At 49.1% G+C, this 20,023-nt stretch overlaps 1 protein-coding gene across 3 annotated transcripts in view; it reads left to right on the top strand.

Annotated features, from left to right (window-relative positions):
- Positions 1 to 20,023, top strand: part of Stard8 (StAR related lipid transfer domain containing 8) — a 77,149-nt gene that overhangs the window by 40,481 nt on the left and 16,645 nt on the right. Inside the window, exon 1 of one of the 3 annotated variants that reach the window (XM_050119711.1) lies at positions 4,460 to 4,604. The exons of 1 other annotated variant lie outside the window; for it this stretch is intronic. The gene's annotated coding sequence lies outside the window, so the exon portion shown is untranslated. Of the gene's footprint in view, positions 1 to 4,459; positions 4,605 to 20,023 lie in introns of those variants that run through there. One more of the 3 variants, XM_050119713.1, reaches the window with a different exon arrangement.

Raw genomic sequence — 20,023 nt, 5'->3', positions numbered from 1 at the left:
GAAAAAAGGCTGGCTGGCTGTCTCCAGTGCCTAGCTCGGGTGCCAGGAGGTGGCCACAAATTGCTTGGCACTGGCCATTGAGGAAATGGGTTCTTGATCAATAGCTGTCCCTGCTGTCTCTAGTCTGCCATGCTAAGAACAGTCCCACCTAGTCTGCAACTCATGGCCTGAGCCTTTGTGATATTTTCTGTATGAACCAGGACTGTTTCATGTTGCGCAAGCATGAGCAATAGGCCCCTTTCATGAGGCTTGGTAGGGGGTTTGCAAGCCCAACAAGAACCAGGTTTTTCTTGTGGGCTCGAATGGGGCTTGAAGAATGTATGGAAGCCCCTGTTGAGAGTCATGTGTAGCAGATAGAGTATAACCGCCCCCCCCCAGGATCCATTTTCCTGTTTTTACATTCCCAGGGTGAGTTCCCCATAACCTTTGGCCAGTCTGTGCTCGGAGACTCTAAGAAAAAGAATAGTGTAAGGATCTGTCTGGTGCCTTCCTCAGGTCCATCTCATCTCATCTGGTGCGGAGTGGGGCCGTGAGTCTGCTTGCAACAGCCAGATGAGTTCCCGTTTTAGGCTGTGTGTGTGTGTGTGTGTGTGTGAGAGAGAGAGAGAGAGAGAGAGAGAGAGAGAGACAGAGAGAGAGACAGAGAGAGAGACAGAGACAGAGAGACAGAGACAGAGAGACAGAGACAGAGAGACAGAGAGAGAGACAGAGAGAGAGACAGAGAGAGAGAGACAGAGAGAGAGAGACAGAGAGAGAGACAGAGAGAGAGAGAGACAGAGAGAGACAGAGAGAGAAACAGAGAGAGAGAGAGAGAGAGAGAGAGAGAGAGAGAGAGAGAGAGGAGTGTATTCTCATCTCAACCCTTATTAGGATCCAAGGATCTTAGAGGAAGGCTTTGGGTAATTGAATCTGGAGGTACTCTCTGCACATCCCAGAAGAAAAAAAAATTCACTACCACTGTGGTCAGGAGAGTTTGGCTCCTTCAATGATGTTCTGCTGCCTGGGGCCAGCCTTTACAAGATACTCTCACATCCATTGTCTCTGCTTTGCCCACTAGCCACCACACACTGCTCCTGTTTTATAGGTCAAAAGACTGGTAGTTACAGTGTCACGGTGACTTGTTCTGGGTGGCATTGCCAGAAAGTGGTAGAACAGGCACCTCTCATGCTTCCTGAGCTAGGATGCTCTCCCTCACAGCTCAGTGGCTTTGTCCATACCTAGGATTTAGTTCCAGCATTCACGATCCCAATGCGTCTGCTCAGCAGCCATGTAAGTTAACAAGACCGTGATTTTCATTTGCGTTTCATAGGTGAGGAATATGATGCATGCGGTCGTGGTTAGATTTCTGGTTTGTACACTGAACACCTGCCTTAAGAGTTTGTTATACTTCCTCTTATACGAAAAAGCTCACCCGTGGTAGTGGTAGAAGAAAGAAAAACTCATCACCAGTTCCCTGCCTGATGGCTGTGCCGGCATTCAGAGTGGCAGCGAAGCACTGCAGAATACCCAGGCAAGAATGGGGTTTGTGGGAAAGGGGGGAGCCAGGACCTGCAGGCTCTGCTTATTTCCAGGGCAATTAGGTTGCATTCCAGAAAAATTCCTATGAAAAGGCACTATTTCCCCCCATCCTTTCCAGGCACTATTACAGAATATCCATCTTGTGCAGGGCGGGCTGAGGCAGGGAGAAGAAAGAGGCAGCTACTTCTGAAGGCGCTGTTGAGCTATCTTGTCCCCTATGAAGAGACTGAACACACTAGTCTTTCTGAAGTTCTCAAGATAAAAGAGGGAGATTTTTTTTTTTAAAGATCCAAAGAAATGACCCTCGGGCTATTTCAAAGTAGCATGACTATGCATTATAAATGTTAGGACTGAAGTTTTCTTTATTGTGTTCGCTCATTCATCAAAATTTTTGTTTGTTTTTGAATCAAAGTTAGTGTTTATTAAGAAAGATGTCTTAACGTGTATTTAAGTGCAGAGGTAAGGGAAGAGAGAGGCACTTAAAGAAAAGGAGCAGCAAGTAGCAAAGATGTGGGTGTGGGCTTCTCAAGAGAGAATATGTTGCAACAAAAAATGTTTTCATTCTGTGTCAGGTACTGTGGAAATGGCATTGTATTAATTTATAGCATTTTCTAGGTTTTGTACTTTTTCATGCTGTTTTGCTTTTTTGGTGGTGCTTTTTTTGTACTTCGATCTTTTGACATCTCTGGTTTTATTGCTTTAAAAAAAACACCAAGAAAGGCTGGGATGATGACTTGCTTGGTAACAAGCATGAAGACCAGAGTTCTATTCCAGAACCCACATAAAAACTGCTGTGCATGGTGCTGGGTTTATAATCCCAGCACCGGGGTATGGAGACAGCTGGGTCCCTGGGTCTTTCTGGTTAGCAGGTTTAGTCTAGCCAGCCTGCCCCAGGTCACTGAGAGACTCTGTCTGAAAAGAAAAGCAGGTTGGCTGCACCTGAAGAATGACACTGGAGGTTGTTCTCTAGTCTGCACACACATGTGCACACTTGTATGCACCCACTTTCTCTCTCTCTCTCTCTCTCTCTCTCTCTCTCTCTCTCACACACACACACACACACACACACACACACACACACACTGGTATTTCAGAACCTAGACAATATTAATCTAGTTAGAACTATCTACTGAGTTACAAGTAGTGTCCCAAGTCTGTAGTCCTAGCATTTAGGAGGGTGAAGCAAGAATGATATGACCTTGAGGGAAACCTGGGCTACAAATAGAGAACCTGTCTAAAAAGTGGTATCTACTGAATGTTAAATTGGGTTTTCCATTATTCATATGCCTATAAGATCGTCATGGTTATCCCTAAGTGTCTTTAACATTTCTTCACCTACTAGTGAACATTACTGGGAAACCATTGAAAACACTGTGCTCAGTGCCATGGGGTAGATAAACTCATTTCTGACATGGTTTCTTGTGGATCGGACCATGGCAGGTCTCCCACTTTTAAGTTCTTTCTAGCATTGTGTGCAAGCAATGCACATTTGACTTCAATTCAGACCCTGAAGCATGCTTACAATAGTATTTACAGCCCTGCCTGAGGGAAGAGGCTTCCTACCTATCAGAAGGATTAGAGCCTCCTGGTAGGATTTTGGCTTGGGGAGTGAGTTCATGTGTATAGGCTGAAACCACATTTAAGATATGTGGGGACATGGCTCACTTGGGAAAAAAACTGTCATAAAATACCAGTTGAAGCCCTTCTGTTGAGAAGAGCAGAGAGCACACACTAGGGGACAGCACACACTAGAGGACAGCACACACTAGGGCTTGCCTTGCTTGGTTCTTTGTCACTCCTTTGGTTCTCATGAGAGCTAGCTGGGAAGGAAGGTGGGGAGATTTGTTTGGCCTAGTAGACTGGAGGCAGGATGTCTGGTTCTGTCTTTGGCTCCAGTGACCTTGAACAAACTGCCGCGTTGGATACTCAGCAATCCGGTGAGATGGATGCAGTTCCTGGAGTCTGATGGCCTTAGCTCTAGTCCACTCATCTATTAGAGATAGAGAAAATACCAGTGTGCAAGTCAATGCTGCAATCCTGCCATGGGTTTGCTGAGTAGCCTAGGATAAGTATTCTCTCTTCAGTTTCTGTCATTGTAAACAGAGTTGCAGTGCCCTGGGAGCTTGGCTCCTCCTAGCCCTGGCTAAATGAGAGTGCTCAATTCCACAGTGAAATTCAGGTTGTCAACTTACATTGGAAACTTCACAGGCAAGGCTAGGAAGAAACTAATTCTTAAACACTGTTTATTACTGAATTTGAACAAGTTTTCTGGGGGGGGGTGTATTTGGCTTCAGAACTCCTGGAAGCCCTCTCTTTCCATAATTAACTTTGGTACCCTAAGTTCTGCATGTGTTTCTATGTGGAAGTAAAGTTTGGACTTGCAGGGGGCAGAGGGTGACATTGGGGAGGTTTCAGAAGGCTAGCCTGAATAAGGTAGGAATAACAACATCCTTGTCACATTTGGGGTTTCTTCTCTTCTCATTTGGTTGTCTCTACTAATTGTGTATCTCACTGAAGCAGTCTTCTGGACTTACTATAAATTACCCCGAACAAGTCATTTAAACTCTCTCATGCACATGGCATTTATATTTGAAGCCTGCATGCAAGTGCCAGACACATTCAGAACTCAATAAATATACATCTGCGTGCTTGGCCAACTCGCTTCTTGCTCCTTTAAGCTCTGTTCCTTCGAGCTCTGTCTTGGGCCCTGGGCTTGTGCCTCCTGGCTCCAGAGGTGTGACCCGAGGGAAAGGCAAGGGCTCAGGGCGGGCATTAGAGGAGCTAGCTGGCAGAGCCCCGCCCACTCTATTTGGGCCGCTTTCGGGAGGAGACCTGGGGAGGGTGGACTGAGCCCTCATTGGTCTAGGGACCTGTAGGCGGGCGGAGCATCTATGCAGCCTACTCGCAGACGCTCCCTCCCTCCCCACCTGCGCTGCGTGCGGAGTCCGGTTGACAACGGCTAAGCAGCTGCCGCAGCTGCTGTTCTGGCTGGCACCGTTACCCCTGTCTCCACGCGTGTCCTCATCCAGCAGCTCTACCCGCTCTCGCCTCCCGTCTCTTTGCCTCTGTGTGGACGCGGCTGCCAAGTAAGTGTTGGGGCGACGTCAGGGGGACACTCAGACAGACGGGGCCACGGGCTCTGGTGGCCCGCCGAGCCTCCTTGGCGCTGTGGCCCTGCCGATCTCATAGTAGTTCAGCTGGGCTGAGGACGCGGGAGGCAGGAAGGAAAGTAGCCGCGCTGCCTTTGCTTAGGAGCTGGGGTTCAGAGTTTTCGAAACTGGGGACTCCTGAGCGAGTGCGCCGACTGCACTCTCCCATTCGAGCCCCGCAAATGGGCCGGTCTGGCGGCCTGAGGACCCCCGGGCCTGACTGGCTCCACAGCCTTCCTGGGAACTCAGCTGGGGGCTCACCCACTCTGCCCTCCTACTTTGGGGGGCATTTCCAGGGAAGGCCTCAGACCCTTGAATTTTCCCGTCGGGCCCCCCCTGCCTCACTGTTTCCCCACCTGGACAACACCTGTGAATGTACTCCTGCGTTCGAGGTAGCTATGCTGAGCAAGTTAATAAATATTATTGAATACGTCTCATTTTTCTGGGACTCAGTTTGTAATGAAGTTCCACAGAAGTTTAAGTTAGAAAAGCTCAGGCAACAGGCTATTACATGGAAGTTTGGGGGAGCTCTAACTTGGGTAGTCTAGGATTCTCTCCTGTGTCTCTTCCACTACTTGCTCAAGTTCAGCACTAAACTACCACGCAGGAAACCGGGGTTCTGCCAGTTCATGTGACCTCAGGCGAGTCATGCTTTCGTGAGTGTCAAGTGTTTTCAATGGTACCTCAATTGGCAGCTAGATCTCCATAACAGAAGGGCTCTGAGAGTCGCTAACTAAACCCAGTCTCTCAATGGGTGAGTAAAGGAAGATGGTCTCCGAGATACTTGGGGTGACTGGAGCTAGGCAGTTTGCAAGTCTTAGGATGATTATGCTGGAGAACTCTGGGGGAGACAGCGATCATATTGAATATGAGGAGGGACGGGACTTTTCTTCCAGACTTTAGGTTCCTCACTTTGGGGGATCCCAGAGATTGTACTTACACATGACTGGGGACCCCAGAGATCGTACTTAGACACGACGTTCAGCCAAAGTACTGGTGTCCTGGCTTGCTTGGGTCTCACTCAGAGCACCCAGTAATCCTGGGAGGAGAGAGTAATGAATCACCCAGGGCTATTTTCAAACCCTGACTCGGGCTGCACCACCAGCGCCCACACCCACTCTAAGGGTTGCAGTCCCTGCCTGTGCCATCTGTATTCTTGCTGTCTGGGTTTCCTCTTGTTTTCGCTTTCCTGGAATGAAAGGGGGACATTTCTTTTCTGGCAACTGGAGGTGGGCAGCCCCAGACATTGAGATGGCTTCAGGCGGTGTCTAGGAGGCTAGTAGACTAGAAAGAGCCCAGTGGGAAGATTGACCGTCTGGGAGGGGTGAGGGTAAATGTTTCCATCCTGACTTGTAGATGCCATTTCACGGGTCATCTGTTGTTGGTCCTTACTTCCAAGCTTTGCTCTTTCATCCGGGCTCTTGCCTTGGAATTTCTGCTCCTTCGACCTCTCTAGTTTAGGTCTGAGAAACAGCATACTGAAAAGGGGCTGCTCTCCCTAGCTCGCCCACTCTCCTTCTGCATTGCAATCAGCCCTTTGAAGAATACCAAGCCTCTGTGAGCATCCGCAGGTCCCTCCTGCCTTCCTGAGAGACTGCCCGGAGATGATATCTGGAGATGGAAAGATGGTGAAGTGGCCGTGTACCTTGTGTGGATCCAGAGGATGGGGGCAATGAGTCTTGGAAAGATGATGCCTTAATACTTCCAAAGCTGGAGCAGGGGAGAAAAAGAAAGGAGACACAAAGAGGTCCAAACTTTGACCTTTTGTCTTTTTATCTTTCTTAATTTTTAATGTACAAAATAATGTCAATTATAATCTTTCATACGTGCATGCTATTATTGTACTTTGCTCACATGCACCCTCTCTACCATCTCTGGCCATCCATCTGTTTAAAAAAATCTATTTTGGGGGAGTACAGATTGGAATGGGAGCACAGGACCTCTGGAGCCAGGTATAAGCGTAGCAGCGGGGACAGGACAGCAGGACAGTCACAAAAGAAGGAAAAGGAATGTCAGGCCAACATGCTTTTTGGCCTTTTGTTAGCTAACTTCTGGAGCTCCTTGGTCTAGCCATGGGTTCCGTGAATGGCAAGTTCTTGAGGGAAGGATGGAAAGAGTCTTTGGCTGAAAGAAGGAGTTGGATTATTCTTGAGTGAAAAAGTGAACTTTTTCTTCGAGTTCCCAATTTGGGTAGGATCAAGTCTTATGTCCTTGGGTCACTCAGGTTTTGGAATGCGAGGCATGGTCTTAAAGTCTGTGAGGATCTGGGGGCAGGGGTTGCTTTATTTTGGTGCTTGGAATGTGGGGATTGAACCCTGGTTCTGGTGCATTCTAGGCAATCACTCCAGTACTGAGATATGGCCTAGCCATTGGTGAGTTTTAAATTCCCTCCCACATCGCAACCCCAGATGAGATCTTTGAGCGCTGTGCCAGTCGTGTGGTTGTTGGTCAAGGGTTTATTGATGCTTTTTTTCATTTGTTTTTTTTTTTTTTGAGGTTGAATATTCATTCAGGGGATTGTGGAGAGGAAAGGGTGAAGGGGGGAGAGAGAGAGAGACAGACAGACAGAGACAGAGACAGAGACAGAGAGACAGAGAAGGGGGAAGCAGAGAAGTGGGGAGAGGCAGAAGCGAAGCTGCCTCTCCGAGAGGAAGATGGGAAAGAGCGCTGTTTTTCATTTGTGACTCGGGGGCTTGACTTGTGCGTGTGCTTATGTACACGGGTCTGTGTAGATGAGAGTCAGTGCCACCGTCACAAGTCTCAAGTGCCAAGCTTGTGTGTTGAGTTTCCTCTGGCGTGGCCCTCCATGTTGTTGAGGACTCGCGGAGTAAGCGGAGTAGTCTCTGCTCCTGTGTACCACAGCCACAGGCAGGGATTTGAGAACCCAAATGTTAAGTTCCTTAGCAGTCCATGGTGCCACAGAACCAAGAACAGGGGTTCAGAGGGCTAGACACCTGGAGGTCTAAATCTAGTCTCTCGTTCTCCCAGTGCCTCCAACAGTTTCTTGCTGGTTTTCGCTTGGCCAGATTAAATGAGGGGACTCCTCACGGAGTGTTTGTTAGCTACCAGCTGCTGTCTAGATGATTAGTCATTAGAGTCAGCCTCGGCACCAGTGCTCATGGAGGACCCATGGTTAGGAGACCCTGGGGAACTCTGCCGTCCACTTGGGGTTCAGTGGCCTAAGATGTCCTCAGAGAGGGTTTAAAGGCACCGCGAATAATTCTAAGCCTGTTTTTAAAAAGAGAAACAATGGCATAATTAGATCTCAAACACCCAATACTCCTTGCTCCTTCACTCCATTTCTTGTTCCTTTGAAACAAATCCCAGACATGTTATCAGTTCATCTAAAATATGTCAATATGTCTTTCTAACAGATAAGGACTTGCAACACAATAACCACAGCATCCTTATCACAGTGAACCTAGTCCCGCAGTGCCGCAGTGTCCCAGAGGTTTGGTCAGTATTCACATTGTTTTGCCCTAGAGTTCCCAGCAGAGGGGAACTGCTTTTGACTGAGGGGGTGACTGACCAGTGGATGACATTTGATCTGAACTGGAGAAGAGAGGCTAGAAGGGTTAGAGACCCCGGGCTCTTTGTTTTACAGATGTCACATTGCCAGTAGCATATGTTAGCTGCCTCTGGGGGCTCCTGATCCCAAGGCTGACCTGAAGAAGCTTCTTGTAGAAACTCCAGAAACTCTGCCTTCATTCCTCTAGCAGGAAAAAAAAAAGAGATTTAATTCCCACTTGTGTCCTGCGCTCAGGGGCCACCCAAGAGTTTGAGGTCAGCAGGCCTGGGAGAATTCCTGGGAGGCTGCTTGCTGTCCAGGCCCCTCCCCAGCTCTGGGACCCTGAGGCCAATTTGAAGCAAAACAGGATGCGTTCAGGATGAGCGTCTTTCCCAGCTTGTCATCTAATCACTAAGGCCCAGCTTGGAGCTTCCTCTTTCATTTATGATAAAAAACCTTCACTGTCTCTCTCTTCCCTCCTTCCCCATTAAGGGTGTGCTGACTTCCTCCATTTCCGGGCCAGCCCTCCTCCAGCCCCACGTGGGCAGGGTGAGGCCTCTGCCCTCATCTGCCCCACTGCAGGCTGTCTTGTCAGGGAAAGAAAGACCCCTGGAATGTCCTGCCTGGCTACAGCTTCTTGCTCTTGGGCTGTCCTTGGGAAAGGAGTGGCCCCTTTCCAACAAGCCTGGGGTCCTGCCACTGCTTGGTTAATAATTGAGCCACATAATAACCACCTTGGAAAGTCACCTCTACAGGATGGCCATTAACTAACTCCCTGTCCACTCCAAGCCTTAAAGGGACCCCATCCTAAACATTTACATCCTCCCAGAGGGATACTGACAAATATCCAGTCATGGAAACTTCTGGAGCCAATTACAGTTCTGCCCCCTCTGTCCTCTGTTTGGACAAACAAAGGTAGCTATTCCTATTGTTTGAAGTATATATACTCACATTAGATGTTGTCAACTTTTGTGTAGCCTTTAGAGTCAGATAGGGATTGAGGTATTTCTAGGAGCCTAAAAGAACAAGCAATGACCCTGGTAGCACAAGCTTGTAATTCTAGCTACCCAGGAAGTCGTGGCAGAAGGCCTGCCTGGACTACAGAATAAGTTCAAAAGCCAACCTAGCAAGATCTTGCCTCAAAATAAGGGGGCGGGGCTCAGCTCTCATTCATACCTAGCATGTGTGAGGCCCAGTGTCCAATCCCCATACTGCTGAGATGGGAAGAGGGGAAAGGGGACTGGAGCCAGTTAGCTGAGAGACTGAGGGCCTCCGGTGTGGAAGATAAAGTCTTTCACCAAGAACCTGTGTCTAGATGGGCAGAGGGAGGTGGGAAGAGTCAGGCCAGAACCCAGACACAATTTAGAAGATTCTAGGATACAAACACTTTTCTATAGTTTCAGACCAAAAACAGACTCCAACATTTTGTGAGCCCTGTGTGTCTAATAATTGAGCCAGGAACTTGGCCTCTGTTTCTGTCTCTGAGTGACTTCAGGAAAATGCATGTGTTAGCCCTGGGCCTCAATTTCTACATCTATAACTTGGGTGGGACAGGTTGATGGGCTCAGGGTTTCCCAGCTCCCTTCCAGCTGTGCAAGCTTGTGTTTCCACTTAACACCTTTTGCTTATCCCCAGGGTGATATGGGGCTGGCTACAAATTCTCCCAGGCCCAGCCACTACATCTGCATGGCCTGGGCCAGGTTGAGACATCTGAGTCCACTACTGCCACAGCTGGAGTTCTCTCAGGCTTGGGTAGTCTGCTCCCTAGCTCCTCCCCATGTTTGCATCTATCCCAGGAGGTCTCCCTCTGAACCATTCAGTCACAAGTTAATGAGTGACTTTTCCCTCTGGGGAATATGAGCCCAAGGTGTTCCTGAGATCTCAGGGCTGTGTGGGAATCTGGGGAAGGTTTGGCCTGTTGCAGTCACCTTTATTTTGTTTCCTCACAATCTCCCCTAGAGGTAGGTATGCAAACAGAGTCCGGGAAACAAGGCCTTCAGAGCACACAAGGCCCACACCTTCTCAAGCTAGACTCTCAACCCCCAGTGCTTGTCTAGGAGCTATTCAGCTGGCTTCAGCACCCTGGAGCAATGTAAGTCGCAAGCTGCTGCTTCCCATCAGTGGGATGACTGCATGTTTTGTCTCCTGTTGACTTAATAGTATCGTATCGCCTTGAGGCTTTTAACCCCCAGACCCAGTTCTGCCCCTTGGAACTGCCTACCACCTCCTTTTCTCTCTGCCTTTAGAAGTCTGAAGATAAAGCAGACCCCTCTATTTTCTTCAGCCCATCCATATCAGCTCCTGCAAATACTCCTTTGGGGCCTGGTTTGGCTTCCTCCTCAACCTCATCATTGTCCCGCTACATGCTGCTATTTGTGGCCCTTTTAGCAGTGGGGTACACCCGAATCTTCTCTGTTCCTTTTCATTCTGAACTTTTCAGGATGACCACTTTAATAAGCCCTCTCTTGTGATCTTGCCAGGCAGATGCTAAGATCCCAGAATCTTGAGACATATTAGACAATCCTGTCCAGGTGCTTTGTTGTTCAGGTCAGTCTGCAAAATTGGGGAACCATTAGGAAAGCAGGGCCTTTTTCTTAGTGTTTGTCCTCTTCCTTGACAGATGACAAGGTTGTTGAGACAGATATTCAGCCAAATGTGCTGATTATAATGTAGCCTTGTTGGAGGGCTTTAAACACTCTGCTCTTCTGCCATTTGCCCTCTGCAACTGGTGGGGAGGAAGGAAAGGGGGCATTTTGGGAGGTACTGAGGCAGAAATGGGTGTGAGATATGCCTACAGTGGGGACTACAAGAGTGAATCAGGCAGGGAGAAATACCAGCTCAGTCATCCCTTCCTGTGACAAGCAATGATGACAGCAGCCAGTCCCGTTTCTTTAGTTTCCAGGACCTTTTCACTTCCATGGTCCCTCTGTGTTCTCAGAACAGCCCGGCAAAACAGCTGCCCTGATCCTTTCAATGTGATCTTTGGGAAACCCATCTGAGGCTCAGGAGGAGAACAGCTTCCAATGGGACAAGATTTGGATCCCAGGTCATGACACTCCGCTCTCCCTGTTTTTCTCAAACCACCCCCGCACTCAAGGCAGCTGAGGCTGACTCGGCAGCTTCCTCACCACAGAGGAACCTCTGCCTCGCCTGCAACTCTGTTCCTGTGGTAGAAGGAGCAACCTCCAGGGGAGGTGGCCTGGGATTTCCTGTCCTTTATCTGAACTGGCCAAAGACTGGCCTGTCTGAAGTATGTACTTGTAGCCCACCATTTTGCTGTAAGCTGAGTTCAAATCAGGTGGGGCAGGGGCAGGGATGTTGTAGGAAGGGCTTGGCTCTAGACAGCTGGCACCTTTAGCCTGTACCTCAGCAAGACCGTCTCAATGGACAAAAAATAGAGAGACTGAGGACGTGGCTCAGTTGATAAAAAGCTTGCCCGGCATGCACGAGGTCCTGTGTACAACTCCCGGTACTACATAAACCGGATGTGTTGACACACTCCTGATCCTAGCACTTGGGAGGCAGAGCAGGAGGATCAGAGGTTGAAGGTTTGTCCTCAGCTACATAGCAAATCGGATGCCAGCTTGGGATATATAGGACCCCGTCAAAGAGAAAGAAAGCAAAGGAAAGAATGGGATGTGGGGGAAGGCCCGGAGTAGAGCAGAGCTCTCTACACAAGGTGTTCCGAGCAAGAGGCTGTTGTGAGAACGTGCTCTTTTTCGGTAGTCTTGTACAAAGCCCTGGGTGGCTTCACATCTCTGAGCCTGCATTTGCCAACAACGAGGAGACGTGTACCTCCCTCCCAAGGCTGTTGAGTATTCAGTCCAGCTATGTAAATAAAGTGTGTGTGCATTTGCCGCTAAGCAGTACTTGGTGCAGCCTTGTTACTTTGCTGTCTTTCACCGACCTGGGGTTATGCAGGGTTCCAGCATACCCCCTCGGTACATGGGGTTTGGACTTCCTGTGACTTGAGTTTCTATCACGTCTAGGAAACTTCTCTTGTAGGGCTTCTTCCTCTGGTCATCTTTGGTGGCATTTGCGACACTGCAACAGACTGTGGTAATGATGATAATGGCAATCATAGTGACCTCGTCTAAATCCTTGACACGTTTTTACCATACTTAGCTCCTGTGACGATTCTGTGAGGCAGTTAAAGCTATGACATATAAAGAAGATGAGTAAGAAGCAATTAAAGAAAAGACATGTCCAAGGTCAGACAACTGAGTGCGGGATAAAATGAGGACCTAGGTGTTCTGACGATACCTCCTGTAACCTTAATGGCAGACTCTTTCTAGATGCTTGGCCTGGAGGCAAGGGCATTGGTTTACACCACTCTTCTCCCTCCAAGTGCTCATCATGTCTAGAAGCAACTCGTCTTTCTGGGCATTCAGTCCCCCAAACCACTGGCCTACTGGCTCTGCCCCCCACCCTATCTCTAAGGTAGAAGGAGGAAAAGCATGAAATCTTGGGATAGAGACTGTAAACCAGAGCTTCACTGGAGTTGGGAAGGGCCTGTAGGAGGGGTTTGGGGGTGGTTCTGGCATTGGCACTAGGTCTGCTTTATTAGCACCTTCTTGCACTGAGGATCGGGAGCAGGGGGCTGGGTGTCATCGGGGAAGAAGAGACATTTTAATGTGCTGTCTTGACAACGGGTTGCATTATTTAGAAAGTGTGGGTGGGTAGGGGCAGGGAGAAGGCTGGGTGGATTAACACTTGTGAGATCTCCTCAGCTCATGTGGCCCATGCTTGTATTGGGATTATGTGGGTGGGGGAGTTACCCAGAACATCTAGCCTCCCCACCCCCACCAACTGTAACCATCTTAGACTCTTCGGGGGTTGCAAGCTTCCTTCCTTAGGTCGTGCTAGCTGCCAGCTCCCCTGCTTTGGAGTTTGTTCCCTGTTATCTTGTCTCCAAAACAAGCTTCAGGGGTGCCTCAAAGGATAGTTTGTCTTAGTCTCTGCTTTCCTGCGGCAGATGGGCCAGACACCATCTCTGGTCAGATACACTGGGAGAGCTCTGCTTCTGTTGTATTTTCAGACTTCGGTGCCATAACTTGAATACATCCATGGTTCACAGGGAATGGCCTTAGAGGGGAAATCCAAGAGGGGCGGAAATGGGAACCCATGGGCCGAAAGGGTTCTGGCATTTAGGCAGGTTCCTTGCTCCATCTGCCCCCCAGTAGAAGACCCCTGCCCTTTCACAGCCTTGGACTTCTGGTTGTGCAGTAGTCACTTCTTGCTTTGGACAGGGTTGTTGGGACCGCCAAATGGAATGTGAGATGATCTAGTGCTTTTCCCATAGATGGGAACTATTTCAGGCTAAGGGTTCATACTGGGATTGTGGGGGGGGGCACAGATTGGGGCTAGTGAGATCAGTGTGAGACCAGTGGTTAGCCCTGTTTTCAGCACCCCAGATACCCAGGCACATACCCTCCACCACGCACACACAGGATAAATGGGTTGTTATCTCATTTGATCTTTGCAAAAAAAACATCATGTTGGTTCTGTGATTACAGCCCTATTTCAGAGATAAAGGCGGTGAGGCATAGGGAAACTTTGCAGCCCAAGGAATACCATCTGTGCAGTTCTTGGGTGGAAAGACAGTAACTCTTCAGCAACTATGACTGTCAGGTACTCGTTGCTCTTAATCGTTAAATTTGGTATCATCCATATTGCCATTAATGAGCACAGTCCATTAACAAGGATGGAAGGCAGCTGTCTCTTCAGGTTGTCAGCCGCAGTCTTCCCACCTTACCTCACAATGCTGTCCGGGCAGGCCTTTCACAGCCATTTGGAGTTCTCTTCCCAATGGTCCTGCCATGGCCCCAGCACTCACATGATCTGCCCTACCCCTGGCCACGTGCACACCCCAGCCCTCTCTCTGGCTGGCTTCAGGGCTGAAGGGAGCAGTCGTGTCTGCTGGCTTCTTGAAGAGGTCACTTCTTTCAAGGCCCATTTCCTTTCTGTCAGAGACAATTTTTTTTCTGGATCCCAGGGTGGGGCCAGGCTACTTTAAGGCATTTCCTGCCCAGGAGTTTATATTTGGCTTCAGCAAAAGGAAAGGGAAATAGGCAAGGGGAGTAGGATGAAGAGGTGGTGGCCTGGGGTCAAAATAAGCCAGCACTGAGACTTTGTAGGCCCAGAGAGGGAAGGAAGAGGGAATGAGCGCTCACGAATGTTTCAGGTGAACCTTATTGCCTGTCCTTAAGCTAAGTTGAAGAACTAATAGCTCCCCTGGGGTAGAATGCCTCCACCCTTAGGCCGAGCTCATTTTCTGGTCCCCTACCTGGATGTTCCCGAGTCGTTGCTTTCGGCCCCGGGGCATGGCATTCTGCCAAGCAGTGCCGCCTTATAGTACAACACCCGCTGTAAGCTTCAGGTAGATAGATGCTCTGCTCTGGTTCCTACAGAAGCTAGAGTCAGAAGCAGGGACACTGATAAGTTGGGAAGCAGAGCTTCCTGTCTGGGCGTTGCCAGAACATTCAGTATCCCTCATCACACAGCCTTGGGAGCACCCAGACAAAATAGAAGCCAGTGAAATGGGGCTACCAGTCAAATGGGGAAGGCAGCTTCACAGGCTGATGGATGTAGACAGTCAGGGAGGCCTCGGGGACAGGGATGCTCGCTCTAGTCTGAAACTTGGGTGTCTGTTTAGAGTAGGCCAGTTTCTGCCCTAGGTTCTGTGCAGTGAGGAGCCAATTAGGTTGCAGAGTAGGAGAGCGACTAGGTCGGGACTGGAATCTGGAATCTTTGGGAGGAGAAGCTAGTAGGGTAACATGTTGACAGGAGAAACTGGAAACTAGAGAGAGAGAGCTGAGGTACTCTAGGCATGAGACTCTACCTAGAACATAGCTGTGTATGGGAAGCCTGACCATTTAGTGGGTGTGCTTGTTAGAAGCTGATGACTCAGTCAGGAGGAAACAGGAGGACAAGGTGTTGGATGGCTTTTGAGGCAAGAACATCAGCAGAGCTCTTCCCTCCCATTCCCCTTTTGGGGTGCCTAAGACTAAACACATCTTCCTCCACAATCTAGGCCAGCTCCTCCACTGAGCCACCCAGCGCCATTGCCACTCAAGAGGTTGGGGATAGCAACCAGAAGATGAGAAACTAGGTTCAGAGAGAGGTAGGGGCTCCCCTAATATTACACACAAGTTGGTAGGGGAGCTAAAACTGTCAAGTGGTTTGCCTGCCCTTCAGGCCAAAGGTTTGGGCCCATACGGGGCTCTAGCATTCTGCCTTAGACTAGTTTGGTTGGCATCTCTTGCCTCTAGGCGGGAGACTGGAATGGGTGAAATAGCACATTGCTTATTAAAACAAACATCTTTCCTTGTTGTGGTGACCTTGTCAGAGCACCTGGTACTAAGTTGGGGACAGGAGCCCCTGGGGGCAAGAAAGCTAATAGAGCGACTGCAGCAGAGCAGGTGGCAGCTTTGACCTTCACTGTCCCGGGGAAACCCTGGGTTGGGTAGGAATGTCAACTGACTGCTTTGGCCCCGCTGTGTCAATTGCTAGCCTAGGAGACCACAGGCCTGGCTGCCTCTGGACCCAGATTCTCAAATAGCCCTAGTGAGCCAGGATTGACTTAACCTCATAGCTCATGCAAGTCTTCTTATTTAGAGCTGCTTACAGGGCTCAAACCAGTACCTTGGGGAGTGGGAGAGGAGCCAGAGCACTGTGCTTGGGGGGCTTATATGATTTCCATATATATAGAACTCCATACCAGAGCTGCCACCTTACTGGCTGACCCATAAAGTCAAGGGATCTCCACTGACAGAGGTAGCTATGCTTCACCTCACCATGATATTGGTAGGGCTGCCTGAGGTGTCTTGGCAAGACTGAAATTGACCCTTCAGACACCTTCTCCCTCACATCTAGTTGGGATGATCAAAGACAGCTTCAGAAATCGTCAACTGGGAAGGAAATTTGCCCCGATGGGAGTCCTTTTGGTGGAGACTCTTGAGGTTCACCCCGTGAGTAGGTGCAGACGTGAAGGGTCTGAGGGGTGGTACTTTAGCGGCTCTGCACATACACACTAGCTAGCCCCAAACTTCAGTGGCTTGGGAACTTGCTACCACCCTCTGCCATATAGCTCTCCTAAGCTGTTTGCTTTGTCGGTCCTTCATTTGTGACAGGAAGACTCCAAAAGTATTGCTCACATGGCCCGAGGAGCTTGGCATCCAGCTGCAGTTCCGGCAGAGGCTCGGGCTGGCATCTGAACAGGTGCAGCAGGGCCCCAATCCTGCCCTACGACCTAGCAAGCAGAAGGCCAGCCAGTGTCTAGTACTGCCAAAGTAGGCCGGCTGAAGTACAGCGGCCCTTGCCGTGGTGCCCCTCCAGTGAGGTTTGGAATGTGGGATGGGAGCTATTTTTGTCTTGTCTCCCTTCCTCCCTGCTTCTCCTTCCCCTGCCAGAACTGAGTTAGAGTGGCCATTCCAGCTAAGAGCCACAGTGGTAGAGAGTGGCTGTGGATGTGCGGGCCTTCCACTTGCCAGGGATTAATCCACCTTCTTCCACCTCATGGTCAAGAAGGGAAGTCTCAGTGGCCCCAGAATACCCGATAGTTCTGTGAAGACCTTTTTCTCTCTATTCTAAAGAGGTAGGAAAGCCAGCTAGTCACCCGTCACAGCATCTCTTGGCCGCACCTCTACGAGTCACATTCCTGTGCTAAGCTCAAAGGCTAGGTGGGTAAAGCGGGCCCATAAGAAAGACATAGAAGAAACAATTGGGACCAGTGCCAAGGATGGTCGCTTCTGTGCCACAAAGTCCCCAAGGCCATTCTGTCTTAAAAATGCTTCTCTCCAGGGGTGGCGAGTGAAAACAGGAAATGCACCTTGGATCAGCTAAGAGAAATGAACTAAGAAAATTTGAGACAGGGCTTAGCATCTCCTAGCTCCAGTACAGGGCCTGTAGTGATATGCAGCTCTGTGGCCTGCCTCCCTCTCCTCGTCCAACCCAGGGCTTCACAGAGCCTACCCTGGGAACTTACATTGTTCCATAGACAGCGGTATCCCAATACCCTTGGAATACTAGCTTTTCCTGCTGTTCCCACTAAAAGTGGAAGAGACCAGCCTTGATACTAGACCCTGCTTGTGAAGCATCCGACCTATGACAGGGTCATAAGACGCCTTATCAAACAGGAAGCTAGTAAGTAAGGTAAAAGAGGCCACTATGGCTTCTGAAAGACAGGAATAGTCAGCTAAGGATTTGATTAAGTGACCTTCACAAACAGCCACAGACTCCTTCCCCTCTCCCCACCATAGGCACTCCTATTAATATTGGTCGTACTCTTGTTTGTACCCTCAAGGCCTGGAGCAAACTTCGACCAGTGGCTCAAACATGCCTACATGCCTGATTCCGGCCTCTGGAGAGCATCTTTCCAGGGCTCGCTCTCTCTCTCTCTCTCTCTCTCTCTCTCTCTCTCTCTCTCTCTCTCTTTGTGTGTGTGTGTGTGTGTGTGTGTGTGTGTGTATTTCTCTGGCCAAGACTGGTAGGGCAGGAGATTTTATCTTTCCCACACTCTAGAACCACCTGCAAAGCTCCCAGAAGCAAAGAAACAAATAAAATGCAACTTTGTCCCAAGAGATTCAAATTTAAATAGTCAGGACACTGGCATTTTTCACATCTTCCCAGGAGATAATGGGTACATAGAGTAGAAGGTGATGGTGAAATCTACCCAACAGCCATTACTACCCATGAACAGTAACTAATAAGAGACAATTTCATGTCAGTCCTTGGGACACCTGTTTGTTCCCAGCCTCGGGCCCGTTATCTTACCTGGAGCCCAGGCCTGAGATGGGCTTTTTTGGTTGAGAAAGAGAAAAAAGAACCTAGAGCCTGAGCAGCTCCTTTGCAGACTACTGAGCATCTCAACAGAAGGACCTTAATTTACGGCAGATACACATGTGAAGAGGGGTACCATCTCTGGACTAAGGTTCATGCTGTTGGCTGAGTGAGGCCTTGCTTGCCTCTTGGAACATAGTGGCCTGGTACCTTATGTCCTTCCTCCTAGTTCTCCTTTCTCATCTCCCTGGAATGAACACAGCATCTCCATGAGCCTTAAAGTCTCAGGAGGTTACAAAGTTCAAACAGCCTTACCCAAACTATCTCTGTATAATGGCAACTTTCATTTGTCACATTTAAACCCAGCAAAGGAAGACTGTGGGTGTCTGGCTCAGCTGCAGAGAGCTTGCCTAGCTTGGACAAATGAGGCCCTGGATTCTATCTCCAGTGCAGAAACAAACAGGAAGAGGAGGGAAGGAAGGAGAGGAGGAGGAGGACCACCAAAGGTTTGATCACACCCGTGTGGTAACCAAGGAAGTTGGCAGCAGACTCTTTTTTTTCCTTTTATTGAAAATAGATTCTTTTCTCATACAATATATCCTGATTACAGTTTTCCCTCCCTCTACTCCTCCCAGTTCCTCCCCCTCCCCTGCCCTCCCCTCTGGATCCACCCCCTTTCTGTCTCTCATCAGAAAAGAACAGGTTACTCAGAAATAACAACCAAGCATGACAAAATAACATATAATAAAATGAAGCAAAACCTATCATATTGAAGTTGGACATGGCAACCCGACAGGAGGAAGAGTTAGAGACCCTCTCATTTTCACAGTTGGGAGTCCCATAAAAATACTAAGCTAATAGCTATAATATATATGCAGAGGACCTACTGCGGACCCGTGGAGGCCCTGTGCTTGCTGCTTCAGTTTCTGGAAGCTCGTATGTGCCTCGCTTAGTCGATTCCGAGGGCCTTGTTCTAACAAGAATTTTGATCCCCATTGTATAAATGTAGCAACCATAGTTTAGAGCGGGAGGACAGGTGCCCACAATGATTTAAGCAGTAAGCAGGGAACTGTCTTGATTAGAATTTCCCCCTCAATCTAGTCGTTGCTGTTAAGCATTATCCTCTTTGGCAGATATTGGTCCTTTTTTTCCCTGATCAGGTGTGTGAAATTTTCCAGTGTTCATAGAATGTCAGCGACAGGATGCCTACTTTTCACCTTGATCCCTCCTCTGCATAAACATGCTCTGTGCTAAGAAGATCTATGCTATGACTTGTATGCACGGAGGTGCATATATTATCACTGGCTTCAGAAGGCTTCCGCTATACTGCTTTGTGGTACCCTTTCTTTTGTGACACTCTGTAAAGGACACTTGTGGGTTGACCTATGAGCCCAATTCCTCTCTCGAGCTTCCCATTTTCCTGTGCCCTGACTCTGAAGCTTATATAAGTTAGGCACTTCCCCAGGGAGAGAATCTGAGCTTTCATATAGATGGAATTCAGTTTTGGCCAGCTGAATTCTGTTACTGACCTGTCCTGGCTTTGGCCAGAGCACCAGCTGCAGAATACAACAATTGAAATGGCTGGCGGTTGTTCTCTGGAATCTGCACATCTGGACACAGAGGTTAGGGCCAGGGGCTACAGACATTCCTGCCTCACTAGCCTCAGCCTGCCCAGTGTCACTCTTCCTGTTGGGCACATAAGCCAGATCTCGGTCTGGGCTGTGCTGGTTCCAGCCTCAGGTGAGTTGACTTTCATGTAGGTGGGGGTGGGAGGTCACCTCTGGCCTAGTCTGACAGGCAGGGACATGTTAGATGGATGAAGAAAGTACTTTAGTTCACCCCTTAATCACCAAGACATATGTCCCTGACTGCTCCATCTGAGAAGGAGCCTCAGGGCCTCCAGGCCTTGCTGAGATGGTGCATTGTCAGAAGTCAGTGTCCCTGACATCCTGCTCACTAATAACCCATTACATTCTCTGGATTCCTGCTCTGGAGGGCTGCTGAGGAATTCAGTCCTGAGACCTACCTCAGACTCCTTTGCTCCTTTATTTGTCTTGCAGCCCCTCCA

This window comes from Alexandromys fortis, unplaced genomic scaffold (assembly GCF_014885135.2).
Source record: "Alexandromys fortis isolate MF-2015 unplaced genomic scaffold, M_Fortis_MF-2015_v1.1 scaffold_155, whole genome shotgun sequence".
NCBI classification, from domain to species: Eukaryota; Metazoa; Chordata; class Mammalia; order Rodentia; family Cricetidae; genus Alexandromys; species Alexandromys fortis.
The sequence above is the reverse complement of the archived record's forward strand: the minus strand, read 5'-3'. Positions and strand labels throughout refer to the sequence as shown.